Genomic DNA, 12148 nt, shown 5'->3' on the forward strand with positions numbered 1-12148 from the left:
TGATCCTTTTTGCTTTCTATAAATATGAAGTTTCTTATTCATTGGCTTCATATATTGAATGATATGTTCTCTTGTCCTAGTCACTACAGCATTTGCAAATTCAGACCATCTTATCTCTGAAATATATAATTAGTTACCAAGTCTCTAAGATAGTGGGAATCAAGGATTTAAATCTCGATTGGATATGAGTTTCGGTAAATGGTTAGATTGGGATGACACTAGTATTCTGGGTGTTAATATTGAAATGTACCATCCAATATCAAAGGAAGACATAATAAAAATTATAGGTACTCTGGTACCAGTCATCATGGTCCAATAACAGTCCATGGTTGGGTCTATACAATTGAAATTTGATTCCTTGATGAGAATAAAAAATGCAATGGATTGTTTTTATACAAGGTTTGTCGTACTGTGACATACCGTTCAGTACGGGCAATATGTATTGATCCAACAAGAGATTGATATGAGAGGTGCATCGGTATGCCCCCATGTATCATGTATTGATACACTTGGTACAGCTCGGTATGTACCATACTGATAGCTGGGCGAAACACCGGTACGGATGGGTAAGGCAAACTATGGTGTTATATACATCTTTCCTTTGGTTATGTGATTGCTATAAGAAATTACTTCAAGATGTAACCGTTTGTAAAGATATTAAGATTGTGAGTTGCATCAAGTTTAATAAAATGGGATCAACTGGGTTGAAATGAATGGACTTTTGGATATATTTACATAGATTTTTTGTTCTGAAGGTTATTATTAGTTTCAACTACAAGTGTTATTTAGCCCAAGGTTCGTCGAACCGTACCGTACCGGCGTTTCGACGCTGGCTCGGTACGGTACGGTACGGCGTACCGAGCAGTATACCGAGGTGTACCGCTCGGTACACCTGATTTCATCGATTTATCCCTCCGAAAATACCTGAAAAAAAAAAAAAAGTTAGGATAGAGTTTTCAAGTTACAAATAAATATAGTAATAGTATAAGTTTAGCAAAATCAATGTAAATTTGGTAAAAATAGCATCACATATCTTTTTCGGGCTTTGAGGTAGTCTTGTTCGAGGTTCGTATTTCAGCTCGTTATAGATTGAAATATCTATAGAAAAATCAGTTGAATTGTTAGACTATTTTATTACAATATAAACTCTAAAATTTAAATGAATTAAATAATCATATATCTAGATATACCTGATTGTTAATTCTACCACCAAAACGAACGACGGGCCTCCACGGGTGGTGGATCGGGGTCCTCGATCCGATACATATCAATATGATACGTTTGTTGGACCTAATCATGAAATTGATCCCATGACATAGTGTATTGATACACCGTATGCCATTGATGCATCAATGTGGTACTGATCGTAGATTGATTGTCATAAATCATATTTGTTCGAGGCAGCTCTTGAGGCATATATTGGTGTTGTTCTGTATCATGCTGTTGCTCAGAGAAGGATGACCAACTATCACCATACTGTTGTTGCCCATATGATTCTTCATAATACGATGGCTGTGAATACGATGAGTCTCTTTCTGTGTCTATATCATGTATGCTCTGTCGCATTTGTTCATATTCATCCACTGCCTTCCCCTTCCCCTTCTCCTTTCCCTTCCGCGCATAAACTTAACCAGTACCTTGTCGAGTTTCATGATCTGAATCTTGAGTGGCATGTGTAAAATATTGCTCCTCAGTCCATTCACCACCCTCAAGTTGTGCAGACGAGACCAACGACTGCTCGGTATCACCGCCATCATCTGTTGAGGCACTGCTGTCCGTGTTGCTGTCATGTCTCTGGACCGAACGAGAAAGAGAATGTGATTGTGAAGGTGTCTCGTCGCCCGACTCGATTCTTTCCAACGATGCAACTGATGCTATTGCCTTCCCCTTTGCCTTTGCATGTTGGGCGGACGAGTGTGACCGTTGGGTATCGGTAGTTCCTCGAGCAGTTTTACTCATACCTCTTGATTAGAAAGTTCTTCCTCTTAATCTTCCCAAATTTACCTCGATTGAATTCACAAATCGTTGTTTTATAGAGTTTATGAGAGAAAAGAAATGTTTGAGAGAGAGTTTAAGAGTGTATAATGAAATAGGGGAGAGAAGATTAGTTTAAATAGGAGGAGAAATGGCTCCAACGGTCAAATTGACCATTGGAGCACTGTAGCACTGCTACAGTGTGGTAACGGTCGATTTTGACCGTTACTGAGTGGTACCGGTCGATTTCGACCGTTATCGAGTGGTATCGGGCGGTAACGGTCGAAATTGACCGTTACCAAATGGTACCGGGCGGTAATGGTCGAAATTTCGACTGTTACCGCCCGATACAGGCTTTTTTTGGTGTACCGCCCGATAGAGGGCGGTACACATCGGTATGGCGAACCTTGATTTAGCCATTCTTGATTTGGAACATTTTTTTGGTACCTCATGGTGTATACAACATTGTTATCTTCTTCTGTGTTTCAATGAAGTCTTATAATTTTATTAAATGCACAGGACTTTTAGCAAAACTTTGGATCCGCATATCTTTCAAATGAATCAATCTTCATCAAATATAGTATGTTGGTGCATGTATAGTATACCATGTTTCTCAAAGGATGTTCAATTCTCATTATATTTCATAATTTTGTAACCAGCAATTAACATTCCCATGTTTAGCTAGTGTATGCATATGAACCTTTTATTATGTCAACTTTCTAACTGAGTCACTATCCTTGGTGCTGCGACATCAATTTCGTTCTAATTAGCTTGAAAGGGCTATTGAATATGCATTTAGCTTTTTATGATGTCTTTTAATTCATGATTTTATAATCTACCTTGATACAAAGATGCCTCTATGCCATACCTTCTTATAAATATGCTTCTCAGATATAAAAATTATCAATATTGACATCTATAGACTGAAAAAATCTATTAAAAGAAAGGTTATAAAATTTGCAGTATCCTATGTACTGTTTGGTTGTTGCTGCAAACACTGTCATCACCTTGCAAGTTAAGCCATTATGCCAACATAGTGGTGCCAGATCAAACAAGGAAAAGAAAATTTTGAATGAGGAAAAGAAAGGAAGAGAGAAAGGTAAAGGGGGAGGAAAAAGACAAAAGAAAAGAGAAATCAAGAAATAGTAGAAAAGGTGGGGTGACTTTCCGGCCTCTCAAGTGTCCCTTTCATTGAGTGTAGGACAAGGTTCACTATATTGGTTCATATTGATGTATTGTCCGGTCGATGGTACGGTATGTACGGTTCTGTACCAATACATCACGTGTCATTATGGCAAGGCATACCAATAGTAAAAAAATATGGCTGAAAATAACTCCAAAATTTTTTAAAAAATAGAAAAAAAGTTAGATTAGGGTTTTTAAGTTGAAAATAAATATAAATTTACTATAGTTTTACAAAAATAATCTAAATTAGAAAAGAATAGTGATATATATCTTTTTTAGACTTTGAGGAGTAGTTTATGGTACATTCCATACCATCTTCTATTGGTATTGAATTTATAAAGAAATTATTTGAATTGTTAGATTATTAGTGAAATAACTTAAACTTTATTATTCAAATGAATCAAGTAATCGATAAATGAATATACTTGATTCTACCACAAAAAAGAACGATAGGACTCCACGGGCGGTGGATCGGGGTCCTCGATCTTATGTATCTGTATATCAATTAGATATGTTTCTCAGATCCAATCCTGAAATTGATCTGATAACATAATATACTGATACACCATATGCTTTTGATGCATCAAAGTGGTGATGGTCATAGTTTGATCATTGTGAATCACATGTGTTCGAGGCGACTCCTAAGGCAACTATGATTGTAGCATGCATTGGAGTGAAGGTTGGAGAATGCCGAAACTTCTACTTTTTCCATTGGTTAGTTGCACCGTATCTTAATATCCATCATTGTATTGCTGCTCGGAGAAGAATGACCAACTACCATTGTACTTCTATTGGTCGTAAGATTCTTTATAATACGACAATTGTGAATTCGATAAGTTCCGCTTTGTGTCTACGTTATGTAGGCTCTATTGCATCTGCTCAAAGTCATCCACTGCCTTCCCCTTTCCCTTCCGTATATAAACTTAACAAATACCCAATTGAACTTCATAATCTAAATCTTGGATGACATGCATAAAATACTGCTCCTTAATCCATGCACCACCCTCAAACTGTGTAGACGACTCCTTGATGCCATTGCCATCATCGATCGAGGCACTATTGTTCATGTTGCTACCATATCTTCAGACTAAGCGGGTTGTTGAATGCGATTGAGAGGGTGTCTTGTCACCTAACCCGATTCTTTCCAATGGTGTGACTGATTCTACTGCCACCCACCATGTTCTGATCAAGCACAATCTTCCTCCTACTGAGGTTGTGCTTCCTCTTCTTCTATTGCCTTGGTGATAAAATATGAAGGACGTGGAGGATCTTCTATCTCATTAAGTAGAGGATCCTCTTTGTTCTCAACTGCTTCGACCTACTTTAATAACAATTGCGAATCTTTGTTGTAGTATTGGAGGTCAATGGGATCAATTTCTAGTTTCTCTAGCTCCTTGTCCAGCTCGTCACATTGCAACTTTAGTCGTATATTGTAGTAGATATATTTTAATTTCTCTAATCATTTATACAATAGTCTGTTGTGGACATTTGTATAAATCAATGCAAATGTTAACATGTTGCGAGTTACGCTCATAACCACTCAATGTCATCGCTTATGAAAATACATGGACAACAACCTTAAATTTGATGTGTCCCCTCCAAATTGTAGCCACCATTCGACTGCAAAAAGATCTAAATAGGATTTTATTGGCATAACAAATAATTAATATCAATTATAGTTTATAATCAACATTCTAGATTATGTTTGCTGGTAATATACACCAGCCTTTTAAATAAACGAGATTATGCTTTAAAAATATGAAACTTTGGCTATGTTTGCTTGAATCATATAGAAATTGAACCATCAAGCTATTGCCTTCTCAATGTCTCTCTTCTTTTCTTTTGTATATACATCGTCAATCCATGTCTGCTTCATTGTTTGTGGAGGATAGGCTTGCGGATTAATATCAATAATATATGATGCTAACCTCCTTCCAAGTCCTCTGATAAAATTGCGGGTCTACCCTACCTCATATTATCAATCTGGCCCAACTGAAGGGGGGCAGTTAGCTACCTCATGTTGGTTGACCGTTGAAATCCTTCTAGCGCAGACCCACTATCATTGCCATGCTCCTATTATGAGTCTGATCATCGATGCCTCATTGCTTCCTCATATATATATTAATGCTCCAGTGATGCACAAATACCAGCTCTAAGATCTTGGTCAATATCATCGTTGTGGCCTCATATTCATCGTAAACCGGTTCATGTATAGGCTTGTAATATTCTTTCTTAGCTTTTTTCTTCTTTTTAATTGTATCTTCCCCTGCCTATTATAACTTGTCTTGAAATGATTTATAGACCTCCGTCAGAAACTTCTTACATTTTGCAACATTGAGATATCCACCGACCAAATACATCTTTACTAGGGTGATTCGTCTATCCTTGTCGTTGTAGTCACAATAAATGCACCATCAATGATGATGGTTCTCGTCTATCTTTTAGGCATGATCCCAAGCATCATCAAATGTCTATTCTTTTTGGTGTCATGTTCCTACCAAGATTGAATCAAATAAGCAAGCTGTGATTAGCCCTAATTTGAAAGAACAAGTTGCGATTATTTGTAATAAACCCTATTTTACCACTATAAATATGTCAATCAACCTATTCGGCATTAAATACATAAAATTGACTCAGTATAGGTCAAATTATGATGAATTCATAATTAAATGCACTAATCATAGCATTAAAAACACCAATTACTCCTTAATTAGCTCTCTTTTACCATAATAAACATGCCAAACACTAATAATTATTAAATACATAAAATTGACCCAATAAAGGGTCAAATAATGATACATTTATCATTAAATACACTGATTACAATATTAAAAAACCTAATTAAATCCTAATTAGCCCTATTTAACCACTATAAATATGTTAAACAGCCTAAGAGGCTCTAAATACATAAATTTGATCCAATATAAGTCAAATTACAATGGAATCATCACTAAATATACTAATCCCACATTAACATAGTTAATCACTCTTTAATTATTCCTCTTTCACTACTATAAACATGTCAAATATTCTAACGAACATTAAAGACATTTAATTGACCCAATATGGATCAAATTTTGATTAAACACACTGAAAAATACATTAATCACAGAATTAACATAGTTAATTAATCCCTAATTAGTATTTTTTCACCACTGTATACATGCCCAACACTCTAATATATATTAAAGATATTGAATTGATCTAATATGGGTCAAATTTTGATTAAATCATCATTAAAATCATTAATCATAGCATTAGAAAACTTAATTAAAACCTAATTAAATCTATTATAACATCACAAATATGTAAATCATCTTAATATACATGAAATATAAAGATTTGACCAATTAAATGTCTAATTAAAAGAAAGCATTAAATATACTAATCACAATATTAAAGGCCTTAATTGCTCCCTAATTAATACTATTCTATTATCATATAGACCTTAGACAACATATTAGACATTGAGAACATAGAATAGGCTTAATCATCTCATAAATTATCAAAAATTGAGTAAAAGATGCATATATTTGAGTAGAGAGTTCTTCCTCCAACTTAGCTATTAATCCTTCTTAATTTGCCTCCTAAGCTTGATCCAATCCACAAATCACAGCTTTGTGGAGTTCAAGAGAGTGCAAATGAGATAATGAGAGAAGTATGTGAGTGAGAAAGTGATTGAGAGAGTAGATGGTTAGAGAGAGTGAAAGGGGAGAGGATGAGAGGTAGAAAGGATCTAAAAACCCTTAGATCTGGTTCAAACAGTCAACTCGACCATTTGAATTCAACAAATCCTAGCCATTGATTGGTTTCGATTGTAATCTGATTGTTATTGACCAGTATAGGTCGATAACAATCAGATTTTGACCGTTCCAATTGGTATAGACCCTGTATCGTGCGATATGAGATTCCTTGTTATGGATTGGTGTCGATCAGTAATTGTCGTATTCCGATTGTCCAATTGGTATAGACCCCGTATCGAGCGATACTAGGTCCCCTGTTATGGATCACTCAATATAGGGTAGTCTGTGTGCCAGTCTCTATCGAACCCGTACATACTACCTGTACTGCCGGGAACATGGTGGCACAACGATCCATGGTGTAGGTTATCTGTTGGTCATTCTCTCGGCTTCATCTTAGGCTGGTGCTTGCCTGTTTGAAGAATATCAGTTCAAGTATATTGTTTAATAATTGAACCAACTTAGGTTCAAGAGATAGGGTGGGAGAAGAGGAAGAAACTGAAATGTTGAGCATAGTAAATTTACACATTTTACTCTTAATACTCCCAAATCATGTATCTAATTTCTGTCATCTTCAAAGTATCACTGAGTACAATTGAAATTGATACGTTGTTTAAAATGGTTTGGTATCGTTACTTGCTCTTTTACTTGTAAAGAATGCAGATGGCTCTGGAGGACTTCAGGCTTTTACTTGTAAAATGTAATTGATAATTGATAATTTTTTTCCCTGGTGCTTAGATTACTACTAGGCTTCTTGGATTGAAAAAGACAATATATAATATCAGAATCCTACTCTAGGTTCATATTTTATGAGTTTTTTCTTTTATTCTGATCACTGAAGTTGGAATTCATTTTAAGTGGTCAAATGAATGCTACTTCCTTGAAATAGGATGCAAAATAAGCATCTCGGATTATGGGATTCTGAACTAACAGTTATTATTTCGTCTTTTTAGTTACAACATGAAAAAAATCTTCTTGCTTGCTAATCTATGGACATATGCAGGAGCCCAAGATTAACACGTATACTAGCTTTAGGGATGATGTTCTGCCTCGAATCAAGAGGCTTGGGTACAATGCTGTTCAGATAATGGCCATACAGGAGCACTCGTATTATGCAAGCTTTGGGTACTATTTTTGTGTCTTACATTTTCTATTTCCTCATTTCTTCGTATGGTTGCGTATATTGCATCAACGAAGAAAATATTAGTTTCAAAATTCAGTGATTGCCAAAACTGACATAATAAAATATCAACCAACTTACCTTGACGCTACCATGTGTTTAGTTAGTCTGGTATTAGTTTATTGGTTATTTCTTCCATTCGTTTTTCTTTTTGTGTAACTTCTTTTTATGTTTGAATGATGACGATTCATGTATGGGATTTTAATACATGCAGATTTGTTCATCTAGTGTAAAATTCAAGGTCTGTCATACCGAAGCGTACCGCCCATATCGGGCGGTACGTATAGGTCCGATAGGTTACCGGTACGCGGACTATCTGGAACCACTACAGTGCTGTAGTATTATACTATAGTGCTATAGTACGATACTGTAGCACAGCTACAGTATGAAAAAGTATAAAATTATTCGGTACACCAGGGTGTACCGCTCGGTACGCCCTGATGTACCGCCCTGTCACGGACTTAGTTGGTTTTGCCTAAGTCGTGCGGCACCCTTGCGTGTCCGTCCGCAAAGGTCAGCCTCCCCGAAGCCTCCCATTATCCCTTAGGTCCAACAAAAGAGAGAACGAGTTAGAGAGAACACCTCAATCGGGATCCACAAGCAAACATCTCCGAAAAACACTTCATAGACAATGCAAATTACAAACAAACTTTTACAAGCTCTGAACAGTGGCACAACAAGGGGTAAAATGGTCCATTACAGACCGAAAATCTTTCGCACGTGTCCACATGACACAACCTTTATTTACAAGCCTAAAGAGGCCACCAACCCAACTAAAATGGGACTATTAAGCCTTCGGCCGCCCCTCTACATTCTGTACAAGGCATGAACATGCCAAAAGACACGGATATACATGAGCATTACATCAAACATCTTGTTTAGAAGTTTGTTCGTGACATTCTCCCCCACTTATCCCTTCGACGTCCTCGTTGAAGCTTTGTCGACATTGCAACTCCTCGCCTTTGCTGAGTCTTCAATCTTCTGCTCCAGCTACAATGCGCCTCTTGACTCCCAGCTGCTCTCCGCTGTTATTTTTTAGTAGTCGAACCTTTGATCCGCCATGCTACTTCAACTCACCAATGACTCTGACTCTGGTGTGGGGTTGGTTGAGTTGTGTTGATCCTTGTTGATTCCTGCGGATCCCCCAGATGAAGGAAAAGACCATCCTTACTGCGCCAGTCTCTCAAATTCCTCATGCTGCTTGAACTGGGTGGATGCTTGTTAGAGCTTTAACGAGCATCGTCTCGCAAACTTATGAAGTTTTGGGTCCTTCCTCCACAAAATTTGCTCATTACCTATTCTTTCACTTAGTTGTCACATTCAAGTAGGTTCGCATCACTTCCACTTTCGATTGACAATTCGTTGGGAAAAGAAGCAGACAATCTACTCTCAGTAGCACTGATCACCATTGGTGAGGATTTGACAACTATTGTCTTCCATTATCTTCGAAGGGTCTTTGAACTTGTGCAGAGCTCCTCTACTGGATAGATAAGAGAATTGGGGTACTCGGTTTCACCCAATCTCTTAAGAGTTGAGAAGGCAAAGGTTACTTGACTTCGCCCGCCTCCTCGAGGTTGTACTCCATGCATCGAGCTGGTTACTAGCCTTCGCTTGCTCTTTGCTCACACTTCTGAAGCACTTGAAGTGTTTGCACTCCTTGCGTTGAGTTAGCTACTGTGATTCGCCTTCTCAATGCCATCGAACTTCTGGAATGCAGGAAGTTTTCACCCCAACTTGGAGTAATTCTCTCATAGGTTTGGTCGCCCCTGGGATTGTACCGTCTTCTCCATCAACCCTGCCGCCTACTCCACTGTGTAGCAAAGGTACAGCACCGCGTACTGCCTGCTTCGTTCCTTGGTTATGCACTCTTGCATGACCCGAAGTCCTTCACTTTCGGCTATCTTGATGAGAAGCACATTGACACTGGTCTTACGAAGTTCTTCGGCATCTGCCCTTCAGCCTTGTCTCAGTACTTGGAGATTGCCTCTGCATGCTCCACCTCCTCGGCCCCTTTCACGACCAAGCGCTCTCCCTCCATGAGAGCAAGGGATCAATGACTTTCACGGAAGTCCTTCCTCTGCGGTACCATGGCGCTGCCATGCCCATGGCCCTACTATCCGTCGCCTCGCATCTGCATCCCTTTTCTTCACGATCAGTAGATATGTTTCCGTGGCACTCCTCTGAGTCCACCACCATTCTAACTGATGCTTGATTTTGGGAAGCTAAGTCCCTCTGGACTCGTCGTCGCTTCCTCGCCCCTTTCGACCCCCTGCTTCAACACCTCTGTGTTCTCCAAGCAGTCCGTTTGGTCGATGGAAAGACGGACTGCAACTCCCATACATGGCCTCTGCCATCACGTTGTAGGGTTTGCACCGATTCTGTTCTCCATAGCTTCCTTGGTAGCAACGTTCGCTTACTCGACCTTGTCCTTTGACTTGTCGGGCTCCCTTAAGCGAATATGAGCTCTCGAGCAGTCCAACTCTCCAGTTGCTTCGATCATACCTCTGCTTGATCAAGTCCCTCCCATGGGACTCACTGATACTTGCATTCAAACTTTTCCCTTAGTGGAACACAGCCCCCATATGCTGATGACCAAGGTTTTCATCCGATGCAAAATTCGATGCACGCCCGGAAGACCTGCCTCTGTGGTACCATGGCCTTCACTCCTTGAATCCATAGCCCTTCTTGCCGTTGTGTTGTTCACCGAAGTGGAGCTTCCAGTAGCTCCCGATCATACCTCCATATGATCTAGTCCCTCTCGGGACTAGGTCGTGTGTATCGCATTGCCACGAACTGTTCCACCATGATCCGCTGCACCATGTCGCCTCTTGGTGACATCTCCATTGCATTCTGATCCTTGTGGAATAAACTTGAATTGTGAACCCTCCATTTGTGGCCTTTGCCAATACATCGCAGGGTCTCTTCCACCTTCGATTTTGTTCGCTCCTTTGGCAATCGACCATCATCCACCCACTCTTGGGTCACACCCAGATGAAGCACCGCTTTAGGACAGTCCGTCGCCTAGTAGCTCCCGAAGTCCACCGACTTCACTGTAATTTGTGCACCATTGTCTGGATCCTGGGCCTCTGCCCCTACCAGCACAATCTCCGCTGCGCACCGCTTCCTTCATAGCAACTCGAATGACAACACTGTGGCATATTCTTCAAGAGTACCCGCCTCTGCGTCCTCTTGCCCCGTGCTAAGGCCTTCTGAACCCAACTTCGCCACCGCAAATTGAGTCGCCTTAGTTCCTCCATCAAATGCTTTTCCGAGATAAGGTGCATGTGCCCCGAAGCTCCCTTCGTCTTTGGCACCATGCAAGATGAGTCCACTCCATTAGAATGAAGGACCCATGTAACAACATGATCATACTATTGCCTCTACAAGAGTTCATGTCCTTGACCTCTGTCTAAGGAAAGCACTGTGCCTCCGCTCCATGTTCCAACTTCTATGTTGGCTCCCTTCATACGGCTGGAGTACTTCGCCAAGTTACACCCAAGTTGCTCCGCTCCTTATTTTTGCATTGAGTCGATGGTGGCCCTCGTGCCCACCATTCCACGGGTCAGCCCTCCCTTGAGTTCGATCTCCATATAGTCTCCAAGTGTGCCTTCATTTGTGTTGCTTTGGGTCACTCCCCCACTTGATCTCGCAATGCATCCACCAATGCATTCTCTCAAGCGAGATCATGCGACGACTCCTCGCCGCTTGCTCAGTCCATCGAGCTTCGTGGAGTTGTTGTTTGTTGAGGTACTCCTCCTCAACATGTGAGGTCCGTCTCACATGATTCTCCCTCTGGAGAGCCGGGACTTATCCCTCCTGGATAACTATCCCGTTGGAGCAACATCTCTCTTCGTTTGGGAGACCACCATCCCCTTGGACTACTCCGATCTACTGAACAAACTGTGCATTGTTCTGCCTCCTGCAAACGCACTTGCTAGATTGCGACTCCCCGTCAATACAGTCCCCGCTGCACCCCTCAAGGCCTAGCAACATGCTGAACTCATTGCACACTTGAACCTCCTACGGACGTATCCTTCACATGCCGAAGAGAAAGTTTCAATGCTCCATG

The 12148-nt window shown here is 40.0% G+C and overlaps 1 pseudogene; it reads left to right on the plus strand.

The window, feature by feature from the left end:
* LOC103985216 (1,4-alpha-glucan-branching enzyme 1, chloroplastic/amyloplastic-like) overlaps positions 1-12148 on the plus strand; it is a 118236-nt pseudogene that overhangs the window by 27693 nt on the left and 78395 nt on the right.

This window comes from Musa acuminata, chromosome BXJ1-5 (genome assembly GCF_036884655.1).
Source record: "Musa acuminata AAA Group cultivar baxijiao chromosome BXJ1-5, Cavendish_Baxijiao_AAA, whole genome shotgun sequence".
NCBI classification, from domain to species: domain Eukaryota; kingdom Viridiplantae; phylum Streptophyta; class Magnoliopsida; order Zingiberales; family Musaceae; genus Musa; species Musa acuminata.